This window comes from Sciurus carolinensis, chromosome X (genome assembly GCF_902686445.1).
Source record: "Sciurus carolinensis chromosome X, mSciCar1.2, whole genome shotgun sequence".
Taxonomy (NCBI): Eukaryota; Metazoa; Chordata; class Mammalia; order Rodentia; family Sciuridae; genus Sciurus; species Sciurus carolinensis.
Window position 1 is genome coordinate 57,108,330 of NC_062232.1, and position 20,874 is coordinate 57,129,203.

A 20,874-nucleotide genomic window follows, 5' to 3' on the forward strand; every position below is an offset into this window, starting at 1 on the left:
ACATCCACTTGAGGGTGAGACTCTCGAAGACAGTGACAATGAGAAAAGGACTAAGAAAGCAAGGTACAAAGTAGCTCATCTGGAGTTTTACCCCAATTTTGAAGGCTAGAGGACCCCAGAAGGAAGTGACAGTTACTCCAAAAGAAAGACAGATCAGAGATCCCTAGTTCCTTTTCCTGATGTCCTCCATGGAGAAGGCTGGGGTGGGAGAAGCACAAGGACTCTAACCCAGTTTTTGCTGTCCTCCACGCCTCCATGTTGGGGCTATAGTCCACTCCCTGTCCAGATCCTTCACTGGGGCACAGGGTGGGCATGAGGGGAGCAGGTGCTGACTTTAGGAGCAACAAGCAGGTTTTCTGAGAAGTCGGGGAAAAAGAGATTTTTCTCACATTCCATGAAGTGGGGTGGAAGCACCTTGGAGAAGGGGTTCAAAACCTGGCATCTTTCTCCCACTGGGCCTCAATTTCTCATTCTGTAAAATGGACTTAAAAGCAGCTGCCCCAGGCTGGAGGTGTAGCTCAGTTGGTAGAGTGCTTGCCTATCATACACAAGGCCCTGGGTACAATCCCCAGCACCACACACACAAAAGCAGCTGCCTCCCTTGGCTAAAGGGAGAGGGTCAAATGTGATGATAGGGAGCTCATGTGAACTGTAAATTGCCCACCCAAGGGTGAGGGAGCCCTTGTTACCATTACTGAGGGCCTCAGTGTCCAGCTATGCTGGGGGAGGCCCTTGTGTCCATGGAGCTGAGGGCTGGAGTGTCTGCAGTGTATTGGAGTGCAGAGGTGGCAATGAGGAGACAGCTGGGAGATCTCAGACTGACAGGAGGAAACTCTGGCCTTTGCAAAGCCTTAAGACAGAAGGATCTGCGAGGCTGGCCCCTCTGAGAGGCTCCGCCTTGGGAAAGGGAGGGTTCTGTGTGTGGGTAGTGCAGGTGGTTGCACTACCCACTAAAGTGGAGGTTCCTCGACTTAAGGAAGCAGGTTGGTGGAGAGTGGGTGAGTGGGTGGAGGGGTGTCTGTGAGGAGCAAACTGAGGAGGGCAGATCTCAGGCACAATGTGGTCCTTCCACCACCACCAGGAAGAGGGCCGTCCAGCCGAGGCAATGTGGCTGGCTCAGCTGTGTGATCTCCGGGCAGCTGGTGGGGAGCTGTGTGGTGGGGGAGCCAGCCTGAGCCAGGAGATCTCCACTAGAGAGGCGGACCCCCAGAGTTCTGGGGAAGTTTTCTTGTTTCGCTTTGTGTTTGTGCGTGTACGTGTGCACGAGCCTCGAGCATGCAAAGCACGTGCTCTCGCACTGAGTACACAGCCCCTTCCTCTGGGACGATCTTCTGGAGGCTGGGCAGGGCGTCGAGGGGTGGGCCGAGTCTTTGGCTGACGCAACGCCACGGGGCTGACCTCATGGAGGAGGCGGCCCAGCAGGGCGGGCCCAGCGTTGGAGGGGGGAGGGCCGCTGCCCCCGCCCCCGCCCCCCCGCAGGAGCGTTTCCTCCGGGCGGTCCCCGCTCCCGGGCCCTCATGGTGGCGGGCCTCGAGCCTGGACTCACGTAGGCGCTTCGCTAGCAGCGGCCAGCCTTCACCCTTGGGGCCTCGGGGCCGGGCTTTCGGGTGGAGGGAGGAGGGAGGCCTGAGGCAGGGGTTCTCAGGGGCCCCACGGGGGTCGCCGGGTGTAGTGGCGCAGTAGGCGCGCGGCCGGGGCGCGGGCGTGGGGGCGCCATGGCCGCTGCGGCTGCAGCCCCTGGTGGCGGTGGCTCGAGCAGGGCGGTGGGGGTGGGGCACCGAGGAGGAGCTGAGCCCGGGACGCGGACACCGGCAGCTGCTGTCTGTCCATCTGGCTCGGGGACAGTTGGCGGGCGGAGACAGGCGCCTCCTGCCTCCCCCTCCCCCTCCCCCGGGCGGGCGGGCGGCCGGGTTCCCGCCTGAGAAGCAGGGCAGATGCGTTTCCGTGGCGCGGCTCCCGGTGTTCCCCTCCCCGCTGGGGGAGCGGTCGGAGGCCCGTCCACCCCCGCTGCCCGCCCGGTGGGCAGCGTGACCCGAAGCCGGTGGCAGGACCAGGAGCAGCGGCCGGGCCCGGGACCCCAGCCCCATCGGGCCCATCTCCATCCCAGGCATCCCGCAGTCGGGGGCCTGGTGGGAAAGGGTACCGATGAGCACCCCGCATCCCAGGCGGCCGTTGCGAGGGCTTAGGCGGCGGGAGTGTGGGGGTCGCCCCGGGTTTCTAGCGCCGTGGGGGCCGCAGTCTCTGGCAGGAGCCGGGGCGCGAGGGGCTGTGGGCGGGGGCCGCAGGCAGGTGCTGCGGGTCGGCTGGTGGGACCGGCCGGCCGGGCAAGCGGCCCGCGGGCTCCGCCCCCGCCCCAGCTGGACGCGGCCTCGGACACTTGTTAGATGTGAGCGAGCGGCTAATTTTGTCCGGCTGGAGCTCAGCAGGAAACCGACGCTGAAGCTCGAGTAGTTCTTCCGGGCGACTCTGGCCCCCGGGAGGCCAGTTGCGGGGAGCAGAGGGGGAGGGGCCGGCCGCCTCGGTGACGGTGGGGGCGTGGTGTCCTCCCTGCCCCAAAGTGGACAGAGTTTTGGCGCCAAGGTCGGTTCCCTGCGGTGTTCTGTCAGCAATGGAAGCTGGGTCCTGTCATTGGGCCTGGGGATTCATACTGGGACCCCGAGGAGAAAAGGTATCTTGGACATAGGTTCAGTAGAGGGTTGAGGTATAGGGCTCTGCCTTCTCCAAAAGGTCGTAGCTGTGAATTGTTTTCTATAGAGAAAGGACGCTCACCTGAATCTGTTGGGCATTTCCGGAACTGGTGAAGGCGCTGGTTGGAGACTCTGGAGGTCAGCAACCCCAAAGAAGGGAGTCCACACAAATCACCTGCCCAGGGAGAATAGAAGCAGAAAGCAGAGCCTGGAATATAAGGCCAGAGAGATGATCTAGGAGCATAAGAGACTAAGGTTGTGGACACTTAGGGAAAATGGACATGATGTAATCTTGCACCTTCCTTCAGAAGGGCTGGCTGTTTTAAGGACTAGCACAGATTCCAGTGCTCCCTTCTTTTCTAGGTGTTCTGCTTCATACTGAGCTATGCAAACCATCCCTGAGGTTGAGCTATAGAATGTTTAGGTCCGGTCTGAAGAGATTCTTGGCTCAGCAGGTAGTATTTCAGGTCCTCCTAACCCTAATGGACTAGGTCATCCTTACTCTTCCTAATGTACTGATCCTAGAAAGAACCAGTCAAGTGGTGTCTCAGGGAAGCTCTGTACTTTCCCCTCCAAATGAAAACAGCTTCATTGTTTGTTCTGATCATAAAATTAATATAGTCCATAAAATATTGTTTAATGCAAATAGAAATATGTGAAAAAGTGTGGATACTACCTCTTCCCCATGCTTTTTAAAAAAAAATATAAAAAACACCCTCAATGTAAGTGTATATATCTTTGTAGATCTCTACAGGCTTTCAAGAATACAGAAAAATATATGGAAGGACACAACTTTTTAGCATAGGATACTATGGTACCATACGGTAGGGTGTCATGCTCACATGGAAGGGAGAAAGAAAACAAAAATGGGGAAAAAAGACATATTTGAAAAGGCATACATATGACCACACTTACACATTTATTTTACAAAGATGATGATTCATTATAGAAGCCAAAACTAAGATATTAAAGAATAAGAATTAAATAAAGCTAAGTGTGTTGGTGCATGCCTTTAATCCCAGCAGCTCAGGAGGCTGAGGCACGAGGATCATAAGTTCAAAGCCAGCCTCAGCAATTTAGCAAGGCCCTAAGTAAATCAGGGAGACCTTGTCTCTAAATAAAATATAAAAAAGAGCTGGGGATGTAACTCAGTGGGTAAGCACCCCTGGATTCAATCCCTGGTACCAAATAAATAAATAAAACCCCAAACAAAAGAAAGTTTAAGTAAAGATTTCTTCAAATCTCAACTCACAGCAATAACCTCTACTAATACTTGTGTATTTTTCCAGGTAAATACAAGGTTCTACATCCTGCTTTTGCATTTTAAGAGAAATTTTTTAAAAAATATTTTTTAGTTGTTAATGGACAACTATTTATTTATTATTTATAACTATTATTTATTTATTTATATGTAGTGCTGAGGATCAAACCCAGTGCCTCACACATGTGAGGCAAGTACTCTACCACTGAGCCACAACCCCAGCCCAAGGGCAAATTTTTATTGAAGTATATCATACATACAGAGATATACACAAATTTAAAACATATAGCTCAATGGTGTTTTCAGTATTGAGTCACCCCTCTAACCCATTTCCAGATCACACAATAACATTACTAGCTCTCCAGATATTCTCTGAATCTCTGTCTAGTCACACACTCCTCCCCTAAGGGTAACTACTATTTTGACTTCTGTAAGGTTAGTTTTGCCTATTTTGTACTTTTTATAACCTGAATCCTAAGTATGAATAATTTTTTGTCATATTCTCTTACTTGAGGCTATATTTTTGAAATTAATTTGTTTTCTAGCACTAGTTCTTTTTTTCTCATTGTCATAGAAAGCTTCCTTGTTTGAATATATCACAGGTTTTTCAATTTTTTTGTGTGTGTGTGTCATAGAAAGCTTCCTTGTTTGAATATATCACAGGTTTTTCAATTTTTTTTTGTGTGTGTGTGAACCCAGAGGTGCTTTACCACTGAGCTACATCTCCAAATCTTTTTATTTTTTAATTTGAGACAGGATCTTGTTAAGTTACCGAGGATCTTCCTAAGTTGCTGAGGCTGGCCTTGAACTTGCGATCCTCCTGTTTTAACCTCTAGAGTTGCTGGGATTATAGGCATGTGCCACTGTGCCCAGCAGTTCATTCTATTGTTGAAAGACATTTGGGTTGTTTTCCTAGTTTCTTGATATTATGAATGAAGCCATCATGAACATTCTTGTACCTAATTATGCATTTCTGTTGATATGTTCCTGAGAATGGAACTGCTGGGTTTTATAGTAGGCTTTTATTTTCAATTTTGTAGCTGTTACCAGTTATTCAAACTGGTTATACCAGTTTACACTCTTATGATAGGTGAGTGAGTTTTCTACTTCCTTAAGGTCCTTGACAGTACTTGCTATTTGCTTGCTACTTTTTTTTAAAGTCTGTTCTTCAGAGCACAGTGGCATATACTTATGATCCCATTTGCTGAGAAGCTGAGGTAGGAAGATCACAAGTTCAAGACTAGCCAGGGAAACATAGTGAGACCCTGTCTCAAAATAAAAAGGATTGGGGATGTTTCTCAGTGGTAGAGTGCTTACTTAACTTGTATGAGGCCCTGGGTTCAATCCCCAGTACTGAAAAAACAAAACACAAACATTGTGTTGAAAGTACACTGATATTTCCTTTTGGTTTTAATTTGCATTTTCCTGTTGATTAATGAGGTCAAACACCTTTCTGTAAATTCATTGGCCATTTAGATATAATCGTTTGTGAAGTGTATTTTCAATTCTTTTGCCCACTTTTAAATTGGACTGTCCATCTTTTTTGTATGGATTTTGTTTGTATAGATTTTAAGGGCTATTTATATATTCTGATATGACTCCCTCATCAAATGTATATATTATGAACATCTAATCAGTGGGTTGGTACCTTTTCATAGTCTTGATTGTTCCTTTTGAATAAATGGACATTTGTAAATTTTATGTAGTCCTATTGATCAATCTTTTTTGTTTGTTGTTTTTAGAAATACATGACAGGCTGTATTTTGATATATTTACATACATGGAGAGCAATCTATTCTAATTAGGATCCCATTCTTGTGGTTGTACATGATGTAGAGTTTCACTGGTTGTGTATTCATACATGAGCATAGGAAAATTTGGTCCAATTCTTTCTACTGTCTTTCCTATTCCCATCCCCCATCCCTGTGCTTCATTCCCCTTTTTTAGTCCACTGAACTTCTATCCTTCTCCTTCCTACCCTGCCTTGTTATGAGTTAGCATCCATATATCGGAGAGAATATTTGGCCTTTGGTTTTTGGGGAGTGGCTTATTTCACTTAGTGTGATATTCTCCAGTTCCATCCATTTACTTAAAGAAGTCATAAAGTCATTCTTTTTTATGACCGAGTAATATTCCATTGTGTGTATGTACTACTTTTTTCTTTATCTTTACCATTCATCTATTGAAGGATACCTAGGTTGGCTCCATAGCTTTTTAAAAATTTATTTGTTCTTTAGATATACATGACAGTAGAGTATATTTTGACATATAATACATATATGGAGTATAACTTATTCTAGGATCCCATTCTGGTGGTTGTACATGATGTGGAGTTTCACTGGTGGTGTATTCACATATTAAACATAGGAAAGTTATATCTAATTCATTCTGTTTTTCCTATTTCCATCCTCCTGCCTTTTCCTTCCCTTAATTCTCCTTTGTCTACTCCATTGAACATTTATTCTTCCCTCCTACCCTGCTTACTGTGTCTTAGCATCCACATAGCAGAAAGAACATTCGACCTTTAGTTTATTTTCATTGGTTGTTTTACTTAGTATGATATTTGCAGATCCATCCATTTATTGGAAAAAGTCATAAAGTCATTCTTTTTTGCGACTGAGTAATATTCTATTGTATGTATGTGTATGTATATATCACATTTTCTTATCCTTTCAATCTGTTGAAGGGCATCTAGGTTGGTTCCATAGCTTGGCTATGTGAACTGAGCTGCTATAAACATTGATGTGGCTGTATAGTATGCTGATTTTAAGACTTGGGTATAAGCCAAAATTGATTTGTCTTTTTAAAAATTGATTTTAAAGAACTCATTATATCTATTAAGAGTATATATGCCCTATTTTCTTTTTTTCTTTTTTGGTGCTGGAAATTGAAACCAGGGCCTTATACTTACTAATTACATGCTTTTCCACTGAGCTACATGCTCAGTCCCTACATACTTTATGTTCTACAGATTATTTGATAGGCATTATTTCAAATATCCACTAATTTAAATATCTTAGTGGTAAATATTCTTGAACATACTCATAAATTAACATTCTTGTATATTTACATATGTTCATCTATTTCCAGGAAGAAGAATTAATGGGATAAGAGCTATTTACTTTTTGAATTGATTTATTAAATATCAAGAATATAAAAATAATAATCATGAAATGTATACAACAAATAAGGCACATGTCCTTTTTCCCCTTTTTTGGTATTTTGTCCAGGCTGATCTCAAACTCTTGGACTCAAATGATTACACCTCAGCCTCCCAAGTATCTGAACTATAGACACCATACCCATCCATATGTGCTTCTTGAGGCTCAGCTGACATAAAATAAACTACACATATTTAAAATGTACAATGTGATATTTTGACATATGTATGCCTGTGAAACAATCACCACAATCATGATAATGAAGATATCCATCACTCCTCCAAAGTTTTTTGTGAGGCTTTGTATTATTCATTTTTATTGCTGAGTAGTATTCCATAGTTTTGTTATCCATTTACTTGTTGATAAACAGTGTGGTGTGCAGTTTGGGCTATTAAAAATGTTGCTAGAACGTTTGTGTACAAGTATTTAGGTATATGTTTTCATTTTACTTTGGTAAATATATAGGAGTGAAGTGATGGCATGATAGGGAGTATGTTGTATTTTTAAAAGTAACTGCCAAACTATTTATCAAACTGTGTTCTTGGCCAGGCGAGGTGGTGCATGCCTATAATCCCAGTGACTCAGGAGGCTGAAGCAGGAGGATTGAGAGTTGGAGGTCAGCTTCAGCATCTTAGGCCCTAAGCAACTTAGTGAGACTGTCTCAAAACAAAGAAATAAATAAAAAGAACTGGGAATGTGGCTCAGTTTTTAAGCGCCCCTGGGTTCAATCCCCAGTACACACACACACACACGAGTGTCTTCAGGACTACCCATATTTGAAGATCCACTAGAAGGATGCACAGAACACAGGTTTACTTGTGGCCAAATTTTATTATAGTGATATAGTAAAGATATATAGCATGGTCTTAAGGGGAAAAGACACAGGCCAGATGTGGAAGATTTTCTGTGTAGGCTTCCTTGTGTTTTATCATTCCCACGAGCAGTCATATAGTGCATTTCTTCCTCTAGCAACTCAATGCAGCAACATATACACAATGTTTCTGCCCAGATAAGCCACCACTAGAGTCAGTACCCAAGGAGTTTATTGGAGGCTGGCCATGTTGGTGCCCTCTGCTTGAAATGTACCCAGATTCCAGCCAGACTTCCAGAGGGAAAACAGTCTAGGCACAGTGAGTCACCTTCATCAGTTAGGGAAAGTTTTAAATCACTGTAGACAACTCTTGATCATCCAAGTTCCCAGATGCCAAATAAGGGCCAGCCTTATAAGCAGGCCTTTCTAAGAATAGACCTACTATGTTAACCCTTTTCTGCACAGTTGCACCACTTTACATTCATACCAAGAGACTATAAGAGTTCCAATTTCTCCACATCCTTGCCAACATTTGGAATATCCAGACTTTTTACCATTCTTATATATGCTTATTGGTTTCTTATTATCATTTACATTTGCATTTCCTCAACAGCTTTGAACATTTTTTTTTTCTTTTTCCTTTTTGTGATGCTGGTCATCTAATCCAGGACTTCACTCATGCTAGACAAGTGCTCTGCTACAGAGCTACATCCCCAGCCTTCAAACATCTTTTTATGTGCTTGTTTGCTACTGATTTATCTTCCTTGCAAAAGTGTCAGTTTAAATCCTTTGCTCAATTTTTTCTTGGGTTCATTTTGTGAGAATACTTTATACATTTTAAAAATTGTAGTCAAAAGTATATAACATTAAATTTATTATCTTAACCATTTTTCAGTGTACAGTAATCCTAAGTATATTTCTGTTGTGCAACAGATATTTAGAATGTTTCATTTTGCAAAATAGATACTCTGTACCCACAGAACACTAACTCTCCTTCTCCCCAACCCTTGGCAGCCACCTTTCTACTTTATGTTTCTATGATTTTGACTACTGTAGGTTGTTGGGAGAAATCCTAAGTCTTGGCTAGCAGCAGTGAACGTCTCAAGTGCGGAAAAGGAAAGCCTTTGCACATTCACGCCCATCAGGAAAACCTGCAGAGAGGAGCATTCCGCTCTGGCCTCCTAGGAAAGTAAACAACTGCCCCAATCGATCTAGTGTTAACAAGGGAACCCGTATAGGGGCCTAGTGGTTTGATCCCCTGTGGCACATTGTGATGGAGCAAAAAGTCTATAAAATGTATGGTTATTCCTGCAATAATGAGTTTGCAGGCTGCTTGCCATAAGCCTGTTTCTACCCAACTCCCAGAGTCTGGGTCTTTTTTTTTTTTTTAATCATATAAGGGAGTTTATTAAGCAAACAGAGTGTCTCCCTGCAGGGTGAGAAAGAAAATGAGAGGAAAAGAAAGGGAAAGAGAAAGGGCCTGTGCTAGAGAGAGTGGAAAGCCAGGAGGAGAAAGAAAGCAAGTGAGTAGGAGAGAAAAAGCAAGAGAAAAGATGGCGGGGTAGCTACCGTGAAGCAGTTGAATTCCGCGGGGCTAACGGGACCAATAATGGAGAAGGATACTTGCAAGCTGACTGATGAACCAATAGCTAGCTAGGATGTTCACAGGACTGACAGTGGTTGGGAGGCGGGGAAATGGCTGCAACAGAAAGGGCGGGAGAGCAGCTTTGTACATTATATTCCCCGTTTCTGTTTTTATAAGAAAATCTTTTGTTCTCCAGTTCTTTCCAAAGCCTTCTCTCCCAGAGTCTAGGTCTTGACTCCGTGGCCCTTACCTGCGCCTGAGCTAGCCTGGCACCCTTACAGTAGATACTTTATATGAGTGGAATCAGACAGCATTTATACTTTATCTGGCTTATTTCACTCAGCATAATGTTCTTGAGGTTCATTTATATTATAGAAGGTGACAGGATTTTCTTTTTTTTAAAGATCAAATAACATTCCACTGTATATCTATACCACATTTTGTTTATCCATCTATTCATCCATTGATGGATATTTGGGTTGCTTCCACTGCTCAGCTATTGTAAATAAAGCTATTATGAACATGGGTAGGCAAATATCTCTTTGAGATTCTGTTATAATTGTTTCAGGTATATACCCAGAAGTCAGATTGCTGAATCATATGGCAATTCTATTTTTAATTTTTGAAGAATATTCATAATACTGTTTTCCATAGCAACTATACCATTTTACATTCTCACCAGTAATGCACAAGGGTGCAGACATGCTTATTGACCATTTGTGTATCTTCTTTGGAGAAATGTCTATTCCAGTTCTTTGCCTATTAAATCTGGTTACTTGTTTTTTCTGTTGTCGAGTTGTAAGAACCCTTTATGTATTCTGTATTTTAACCCCTTATCAGAGTCAGCCCTCTGCATCCTTGGGTTCCACATCTACCAATTCAACTAACCAAGGATTGAAAATACTGGAAAAATATTTGTTTTAAAAATGTATAGACATTTTTCTTGTCATTATTCCTTAAATAATTCTGTATAACAAGTATTTGCCTAGGATTTATAGTGTATTAGTTATTATATAAATACTAGTGATGATTTAAAGCATAGGAGATATCATGCAGAGGTTATATACAAATACTACACTATTTTATCTAAGGCACTTCAGCATCTGAGGATTTGGTATTCATGTAGATAGTAGGTGTTGTCCTAGGACCCATCACCCAAGGGAGGATTGTATATAATTTGTAAATGTTTTCTCTCATTCTGTAGGATGCCTTTTCTCTCTATTGTTTCCTTTGATGTGCGGAAGTTTAAAATTGATGTACAAATAGTCAATAGGGACCTGAAAATATGCTCAACAGCACTAATCATAAGGAAATACAAACCATGCCTAATAGAATGTCTAGTATTAAAAAAAATCAGAAAATAACAAGTGCTGGAGAGGAGGTGGAGATATTGTAACCGTTTTGCACTGTTGGTGGGAATATAAAATAGTGCAGCTGCTAGGGAAAACGGTATGGAGATTCCTTAAAAAATTAAAATGAAATGACCATATGCTCTAGAAATCTCACTTCTGGGTATATAACCAAAGAATTGAAAGCAAGATCTTCAGTTAATTTTTGTATATGTCATAAGTGCCCAATGTCATTCTTTTCCATGTGTACATCCAGTTTTCCCTGCACCATGTGTTGAAGAGTCTTTATAATGAGTAATTTTTTGTTTGTTTCTTTGTTTGTTTTTGTTACTGGGGTTTGAATCTGGGAACACTTAACCACTGAGCCACATCCCCAGCCCTTTTTATTTTTTATGTTGAGACAGGGTCTTGCTAAGTTGCTTAGAGCCTTGCTAAGTTGCTGAGGCTGGCTTTGATCCTCCTGCCTCAGCCTTCCCAGCCACTGAGATTACAGGTGTGCACCGCCATGCCTGGTTTTTAATGAGTAATTAAAAAAGAAACCAGAAACTTTTACATTTTGTTATGGAGATTTTGTTATCTTCCTTAAGCTTTTAGTTTCACCTGGTTTTCACTAACACGGCTCTATTAAGGGAAGCAAGGGACACTGTCTCATTTTGTCAGTTGAGGGTAGAAGTTCAGGTTCCCCACTTGGCCTCTGTTGACATGTAAGGATGGGGCTTCTCAGTACTTTCCAGTAAAGGTGGGAGTTCTGGCTCTCCCTGCCACCTCTGTCGACCCACAGTTTTACTAGTTAGTGAGAATCCAAGTTTTGGTCCCTACTTTTCCTTTTCTGACACTATCCCCCTGGGAGTGTTGGGGATGCCTCCTTGAAATTTCACAGGAAGGAAGTCTAGGCTCCCTGCTTGCTGGCACAGGTTAAGTACAGGACTGTAGTTTATTTGTGGTAGTTTGGAGGTAAAGCAGTTTGCCTGGAGTAAAGCTAGTTGTTTTATAAAATTACTCTCTCTTTCTAAGCTGCCTCTTTGTCTTGGTTAGAGAGCAGACTTTTTTTTTTAATCTGTCCTTTTTTTTTTTTTTTCATTTCTGGGTGTAGTTTTTTCAACCAAATTCTGGGGTATGTAAGGCAAAAAGGAAACCAGGGAACTCATCTCTATGCTATTCCTTAGTCCTTAAGTTTCCTCACAGTGTGCCTTCTTTCCTTTACCTTTTACAGTCTTATATTTGTTTTTATGCCCAAGATTTTTAACAGTACTTAGAGAAATAGAGAAAAATGCATCTACTCGATCTTTGGGAACATAATATACTTTAAAATTTTTAAACATTGTTTTAAACAACTGGAGACAAGATCTCACTCAGTTGCCTAGGCTATCCTCGAACTTGTGATCCTTCCAGCTCAGCCTCCTGAGTAGTTGAAATTATAGGCATGCCCCACCATGCCTGGCTTATTTTAAAACATTAGAATGAGAGACTCGAGTAATGATGACTTATCCCCCAGTGTCCATAGTGGGCCATTTTATTTCCTCATATCTCACTTCCTTCTTATTTTGTTATTTGGCAGTATTTTATTTTATCTTATTTTATTTTTTGCAGTGCTGGGGATTGAACCTGGGGCTTTGTGCATACTAGGTAAGCACTCTACCACTGAGCCACATCCCCAGCCCATTTGGCCATATTTTAAAGCAAAATTGATATACCATATCATTTCACCCATAAATATTTGAGTATTTATCTTAAGAAAAAGACTTTTTAAAGTATATGGATCTATAATACTATCATTATACCAAACAAAATTAACAATAAATTCTTACACAGTATTTAATAAAACCCTTACTGATTAAATCAGCCAGAGTACTTCCTGTGATTTTTACTAAAAACCCTGCCAGATATAGCCACCATCAGGAAATTACTTTGCTGATGAATGAGGTGTGAAAATAAAGGGCATTTCATCATAGCAACATGGTAACCATGGTGTTTTGGCAATCAGACTAGATGATCACTTGGATCCCTTGTAGCTCAAAATTCTTTCTATATACTATTCCTTGAGCTGTGAACAGGTGGTATGAGTAGAAAGAGTGGGCTGTTAAAATGTTATTTTGTGTATGTAATTAAGAATTTGGGCACTAGAGCCATACAAGCTGGGTTGAATTCTGTCTTTGCACTGGATAAATTTGTGCAAGTTAACTTCTCTGTGCCTCAATTTCTTCATTTGTGAAATGGGGGGAAATTGTATCTATACTTACAGGGTTGTGGCAAGGATCAAATTAGAGCTTAGAAGAGTACTTGGAACAGATGAAGTGTTCAAGAAATGATGGTTTACTATTGCTTTTTCATAACATACATTTTATAGAACTATATTTCTATTTCTATTATTATTCTAAGCTGCCCCCTAAATTCCTCATTTTAAGGCTTAGTCTAATTGCTTGGGTGTCTTGAGATTCTCAATAATTTCCCCTGTAGTGATGAATTAGTAGACTCATGGAAATTGGAAAAAGAAGAAGTTACAAACCCTGGATTTTTTTCCCTCAAAGACAAATGAGATCATGGCAAGCTATGGTGCTGAGCATGGGCAATACTAGACTTTTAGAACCTTAGCCTTCCTCCTTCTTCCAGGAAAGACATTCTTTTCATTTTACCCAAAGTTCTCTTTGCTCCTGCACTTTGCAGGCCCTAAGAGGTTGATTAAATCATGCTGTTCTAAGGAGAGGACAGGATATTGAAAATTTTACTACTTTTTTTTGGTCTTATGCTTGTCAGGCAAGCACTCTATCAACTGAACTATATCCCTAGCCCCCAAATCTTACCACTTTTTCAAATAAATTGTCTTTGCTTATTTAACTGCTTTAGAATCTCAGAACCTGATAGATGAAACAAATTATCCTCCAGTACTACCCAATTACTCTGCGTTAGGAAAATAATGTACTGATAAGTCAGGTAGAAGAAAATATTTCATCTTAGCAAGAATATAACAATGAGATTCTGATGAGGCAGAGTTATTTGGTGCCTGCTGTGTCCAAATCTGTGTTAAATCACAGGGCAGAAGAGATGTCTTCTGTGTGAGCAAATGGCCTTCCCCAAGTGTAGATAAGCCACTTATCTACACACAACTTATTAGGCTAAACACTGGCTCAGTAACCTCCTGACAAGAATTAGGAGAGTTTTAGTCTCTTACCCCAAGTATCCTTCACAGTATTCAAAGAAATTCATCTCCTTGCTCACAAAAAAGTTTGCCAGCATATGATATGATGTGTCCCCACTTGTTCCTCCTATACGGAAATCCATTTGTCTATAATCATAGCGTGCAAAGCCATTTGGAACTGCCTCACTGCTGTAACAGTCCATCATGAGATCATCATTGCTAATGCCAAGGGCGTTGCCTTTTATGCTACCAACCTCAGCTGGTGTGAGGGTGTATTTGTGTGTTTTTAGGAGTTGAGGTTGAGGGCTAGGTTAGCAAAATCCAAGCCGTGGTAGGGAGAGGATTTCTCTTCTCTCTGTAATGTGTCATAGTTTGTCACCTGAGACCTTGCAAGAACTCTTGTGTTAATGGTCTCCCAGATCCTTCTTGAAAAATTCCATCAGTATCTACCCCTAAGCTCCTCCACCTGTATTGAATCCAGAGCTAGTATGGGGAGGGGATGATAGAAAAGATACCATCTTACCCTTTCAATACTCTTCTTATCCCTCCTTTTATCCCTTTCCTTAACAAATCCTCCTCTCTCCTATCCAATGATAAAACAAAAGCTTCTAGCCCTATGAGTGGGAACTGAAAGGGGAAATGCATAATCTATTCTAGTGGCAGCAGCAAGTAAAAATGTCAGGTTGCATACAAAATGATATAAGATAGTTTTAACAAGTGCTACAGAGGGAAACAGTCAGTGACTTAGAGAAATGAAAAGGTGGTCTTAATGGGTCAGAGAAGGAATCCTGAAGAAAGTCAAACAAAGTGTAGTGTAAACACAGGCAGAATTTTAACCATGATGAGTGTATGTCCTGTGAAAATGGGGCAGGTGACAATTTAAAATCACCAATAATGGGTCAAATTGTTATCACATACCTTTTGATGTACATGTACTGAAAAAGACACAATACCACCTATGTAGCATTTGTAATCACAAGTTTTAACCTGAATGTAATCATGAGAAAGTAACTAGGGAAATCCAAATTGAATGACATCTTGCAAAATAATTAGTCTGAATTCTTTAAAAATGCCATTATCAGGAAAGACAAAGGCTGGGACCAACTTAGCTGTCTGAAAGAATAGAAAATCATTCTTTAGAGAAATAGCACCATAAGAATTTTTATAACATATTGCTTATGATGCTCAGTGTTAAAATAATAATTAGATATGCAAAGAAATAGCAAATTTTGACACACAAGGAAAAATATAATAAACAGAGACAGATGTTTAGATGACCCAGATATTGAAATTATCAGGTAAGAACTTTAAAGGAGCTTTTAGAAATACGTTCAAGGACTTACCAAAAATATTATACGTGAATGAAGAGCAGAGAAAAAATATCAAAAAGAATTACATTAAAATTTTAGAACTAAAAAGCACAATAAGTAAAAATAATTTGCATTTTACTTTGAAGTGCTGGGTGGGAATCAAACCCAAGGCCTCATGCATGCTAGGCAAGTGCCCTACCACTGAGCCTCACCTGCTAGCCCTTGAAATGATTAAAAAAAAATTCACTGGATATTCTTAACACCAGATTGGAAATAGCAGAAGAAGGGGTAAATTGAAGATAAATTAGTAGAGATTGTCCAATTTGAAGAATAGAAAAAACTTAAATAAAATAAATTCTCAGAACCTATGGGGAATATTCTAATATATCAGTATGTGTGAGCCTCAGAAGGAAAGGCAAAGAAAGAAGATGAGACAGGAAAAAACTATTTGAAGAAATAATGGCTAAAATTTCCCCAAATTTGGTGAAAGACATGAAATAACAGATCCAACAAAAACAGCAAACCCTATAAAAGGATATATACAAAAAGAAAAACCAACCCAACACCTAGTTACATTATGGACAAAGTGCTGAAATCTAAAAATAAAGATAAAAATATGAGAAGAGCCAAAGGAAAACAAATTTATACAGCAGAACAATGATGTACATACTTGCTGATTTCTCATTAGGAACAGTGGCAGCCAGAAGATAGCAGAATAATTGCTTTAGTATGTAGAAAGGAAAATACTGTCAACTAAAGATTTTTAACAGTCTGTTAAAAAATAAGGGTGAAGCTAGGTATGGTGGTGCAATCCTGTAATCCCAGCAACTCAGGAGACTGAGGCAAGAGGTTCATAAGTTCAAGGCCAACCTTGGCAACTTAGTGAGGTCCTAAGCAACTTAGCAGGATCCTGTCTCAAAATAAAAAGGGCTGGGAATGTGGTTCAGTGAGTGGATAAGCACCCCTGTGTTCAGTCCCTGGTACTAAAAAAAAAAAGGGTGAAATAAAAGCATTTTCAGATAAAAGAAAATATGAGAATTTGCCAATATTAAACCTGCATTACAGAAAATGCTAAAGGGAAATAATAGCAAATGAAAATCAGATCATCAAAAAGTCATGAAGTATGGTAGAAATGCTAAGTATCAAGGGAAGAACAAAAGATAATTTTGTTTTTATTGCTTTAATGTCTTTATATATATAAAGATTTATGTGAAGATAAATACCTTTATATAAGTGTTTTAATATACATGTGTATATATCTTCCCCAGCACTACAAATTTTATGTATATGTGTGTGTGTGTGTGTGTGTGTGTGTGTGTGTGTGTGTGTATATATATATATATATATATATATGCACACACTATATATATATTTTTTTTGTGTGTGTGTGTGTATGGTACTGGGATTGAACCCAGGGCCATTCTACCAATGAGCTGCATTCCCAGCTCTTTTCATCTTTTTTTTTTTTTGAGACAGGGTCTCACTAAGTTGCTTAGGCTGACCTCAAACTTGTGATCCTCCTTCCTCAACCTCCTGAGTAGCTGGGATTATAGGCATATGCCACCACACTCAGCTTATAATATCTCTTTAAAACAAATTTTTTAACACTGTGTGTGCATTTTGTAATATGTGTGGATGTAATACACAGAACAACCATACCACAAAAGTTGTATGGATTATAGACCTCTATGGTTGCAAGACTTCTACCTTTTTCACTTTTAGGCAGGTTTTCTTATTTATTTTTCTTATTTATTTTTTTGGTTTGCTTTAGTATATTGGACATCTTTCTAATATAAACTATGAGAAAGCAATTCCAATTTAATGGAAGAGATGTCGAGAGATTCAAGATTAATGTTATCCACTATTAGCATGTAAAACTGAGGGAAAGATCAGTGAATCATGCTCATAGAATTCTGCCCCCATGGGAGATGGAATGGTCAATCCAAAGCCATTGATGGAAAGATGAAGAAAGATGGACCCTCAGAGCATGAGTTTCTGGCTAGAATTTGTTCCTTGCTCCCTATGTCAATTTCTTCTCCCAGTCCCCTCAGGCTGATTCTCTAGGTTAACATGGTGATCATGGTTGCTGTAGTAGAGAAAGGAAGTGACGGGCTGAACCCAGTGGCAGTGTGAAAAGCTTCCTGAATCACACTTGGCCCAGGCTTCTCCAGGGAAGATGGACAGAGGGAAAGGAGGTACTGGCACTAAGGGAGGGCTTAGCATAGGGCTCTGGAAAGTTCAGAGTAGCTGGAGGCCCAGGTTGCAGGACACACCTGGACAGCAAAGAACTCCTATGGCCATGAAAGTCTGCAGTGCCCATACAAGAGACAGCAGTCCAAACCCCATCGTGCATATGCAGATGGAGCCATACGGGGAATGACAAAGGGACTTGCCCTAATCTGTCTCTCATGTGGGACTGACCCAGCCCCATTAAGCCCATGGTGGGCAGCCTGGGAGAGTGGTGGTCAGGGTAGCCCAGTGTTGGACAGGACACCATGGCAGACAGACCCCATCTGGTTTCTGAGGTGAGCTGGTATCTCCATCCCTCAAAGCCTTCGGACATGCACAGAGCTGCAGAAGGTCTTGCTGGCTGAGAACGTTGGAACACTCCCTCTAGTGAGACTGGGCAGGGGTGTCAGGGTGAGACTGCCTTGAGAAAGCAGCTGAAGAATGGATGGATTGGGATTTTCAGAGAGGATGCCTGGTCTAATGGGAACCATGATTCAATGCTCTGACTTGGGGCTAATTTGCTGAATGAGGTAGTTTCAACCTGACCTCTCTAGGCAGGGTTGGTCTGGGAAGACAGAAAACAGGCCTTCCCAAGACTCATGGGGATGAAAGGTGGCCAAGAAAAGCTAGATTTGGGCTCCCAGAATACAATGAGAAAAATAGAGGACTGTAAAGGATTCTAGGTGCAGGCTGAGCTGATGGCATCTTCTATTCATGAGTCTGATCCTGACATTGGCTTGGAGGCAGAGACGGCCCTCCCCTGATCTTCCAAAGCCCCAAAGGAGATAAAGGGACCAGTTGGAGGATGGGCCTTCAGGCACCCAAGGATACAAGTGTGTGATGGCCACCCCTATGGAACTCAGCAAGGACCACAAAGTTCCAGCCTCAGTTTGTTCTCAGAGCAACAAGCATGGCATGGGGCTTGGGGGCTTCAGTCTTGGAGACAAGGGCAGGGTTGCAAGTCTGTCTTCTTGGCCTGGGAATATTTGGGATCCCTCAACTGGGCCATCCAGATCACCCTTCTGGAATCACCAGCTCTCTCCTCTCTCCTCAGTAGACAGGAGAGTGGGTGGGAGGGCAGCTTCACCCAGCAGGAGACACCACCTCCTCTCCGTGGGACACCCAGCCCCTCTCCTGGGCAGGACCCCTGGGGCCACACAGGTGTGTCTAGATCTCCATGTCCGCAGGGTGAATGTTGCCCATTTTGTGCTCTCTGACCCACAGCTCTCTGTCTTTGGCCAGGTCCACTTTTCGAAGCAGTTGGTCCACAGGCTCAACTGTGCTTTGGTTGAACATGTCTGTCTTGTGCCGCAACTATGTGTACTGGCACAAATGTTGCCGGATCATCTCCACCCTCTCCACTTCCAGCTGCTCCAGCTCCAAAGTGGTGGTCACCATCTCTTCAAACCACTTGGACTGGGCCTGGTTGTGGAGGTCCACACAGCGCATGAGGTCATCACCAGCCTATGTGGACTTCCTCCGGGCCTTCTTGATGTCCTCCTCCATCTTGTTGCTCAGCTTGATCTCCAGCTGCTGGGTCTTCATCTCCAGGTCTCTCTGCTGCTCTGTGAGGACTTTTCAGGACTTCTCCACCGATGCATAGCGGCTGGCGAGTTGCTTGCGGAGGTCAGCGATATGGTGGTCACACTTTTTCCTGTCTTTCTTGAAGTTCTCACAAAAGTTCATTAGGGACTTCTCTACCTCGCTGTGAAGCTTGGCGGAGAACTTGAGATGAACTTCTGCTTCATCTGCCAGCTTCACCTGGGCCCATGCTTCTCCCAGGGAGCTTTCCTCCTGTGCAGCCAACGAGTTCTGAGAGAGCTTAGCCAAGTTCTTTGCATATTCTTCAATCTTTATCCTCTCTCAGATGAATTCAGACATTTCTTTCTGCATTTGTTTGCCCTTCAGTTGCTTTTGGAGCAGCAGTTCAATCCCCGCACGGTGCCATTGCCTTGGGGATCTTTCTTATCAGCCCAGAAATAGTCATAGTAGCTCCACTCAGTTGGCTTCAGCAGCTGCTGTTCAGGCATTGTGTCAGGGTGAGGGAACGTCATGAAATTTATCATCTTCTCTATGTGGTCACCTCTGTTTTCAAAATTATATATTTTGTTTTCATTGCCTGAAGTTCTGTCTTCCAAGTGGTCTCCTCTGTTGGTGCTACTTTCCATTGAATTTTTATTTTGGTTTATTGATTCCTTCATTTCAAAGATTTCTTCTAGATTTCTTCTCAGGATCTTTATCTCTTTCTTTAAGATATCTTCCCTCTCTTGAAACATAGCTCTGATTTCACTCTTTATATCCTCCCTAAAGTCGTGAAGCAGTTTTACTAAGTATATTCTGAACTCCTTCTCTGACATTTCTTCTACTGTTTTGTCGATGGAGTCTATAATTGGAGCATCCTGGTTTGTTTGGAGTGCTTTATTCCCTTTTTTTTTTTCATTTTGTTTGTGTGTCTTCCCATCTAGCCGTGGGGATCTGAGGTAGTACAGTTTCTACCCTGTAGATTTATAGTGTCCCTGAAGGTTTCCAGTACCTCACAAATCTGGGTTTCAGTTTCCATAGGCTCTGCCATGCTGCAGTCCCAAGATGGCTCCTGGATCACAGACGATCGATGAGCTCCAGTGGAGAGCGAAGGATATGGAAATAGACCCCAGGGAGGAACCTCCCTTCCAGTTTCCCTACCTGCCCTCCTGCCCTGCCCTAAATCAGATTTTCTTATTTTTATAAGTTCTCCTGAATTACTTTTCTTTTTTTCCTCCTGATCTCTTTATTTATTATTATTATTTTTGTTATAAGAACACTTAAGATTTACCCTTATGGCAAATTTGTACATCTGCAATATACTGTACTGTGTATGTATATATATATATATATATATATATACATACATATATATGTACTGTACATTTATAGGATTTATTTATGTTGTATAATGGACTTTATAACCTTTAGCTAATACATCCTTATTTTTCTCCCACTCCAACCCCTGATAACCACTGTTCTACTCTCTGCTATTATTAATTTGACTATTTTACATTCTTTATCTGAGGGTATTATGTCATATTTGTCCTTTTGTGTATGGCGTATTTCACTTAGCATGATGTCTTCCACTTTCATCTATGTTGTCACTAAAGACAGAATTTCCTTCTATTTTAAGACCAAATAACATCCATTTTGATTTTAATACATCCATTGTAGCTTTCATGAATGTAATTACTTCATCAGTAGTGAATTATTTTCATCACTCCATTATGTCCGTATTAGGGTCTATGTCAGTTGCTGATCAAATGTGACCAAATACAAGTTATATGCAGCCTTCATCAAATAATGCTCTGGTCAAGGGGC

At 41.8% G+C, this 20,874-nt stretch overlaps 1 pseudogene; it reads right to left on the reverse strand.

Annotated features, from left to right (window-relative positions):
- Positions 1-18,696: 18,696 nt before the first annotated feature.
- LOC124971504 (growth arrest-specific protein 7-like) lies at positions 18,697-19,595 on the reverse strand (annotated as a pseudogene).
- Positions 19,596-20,874: the final 1,279 nt, after the last annotated feature.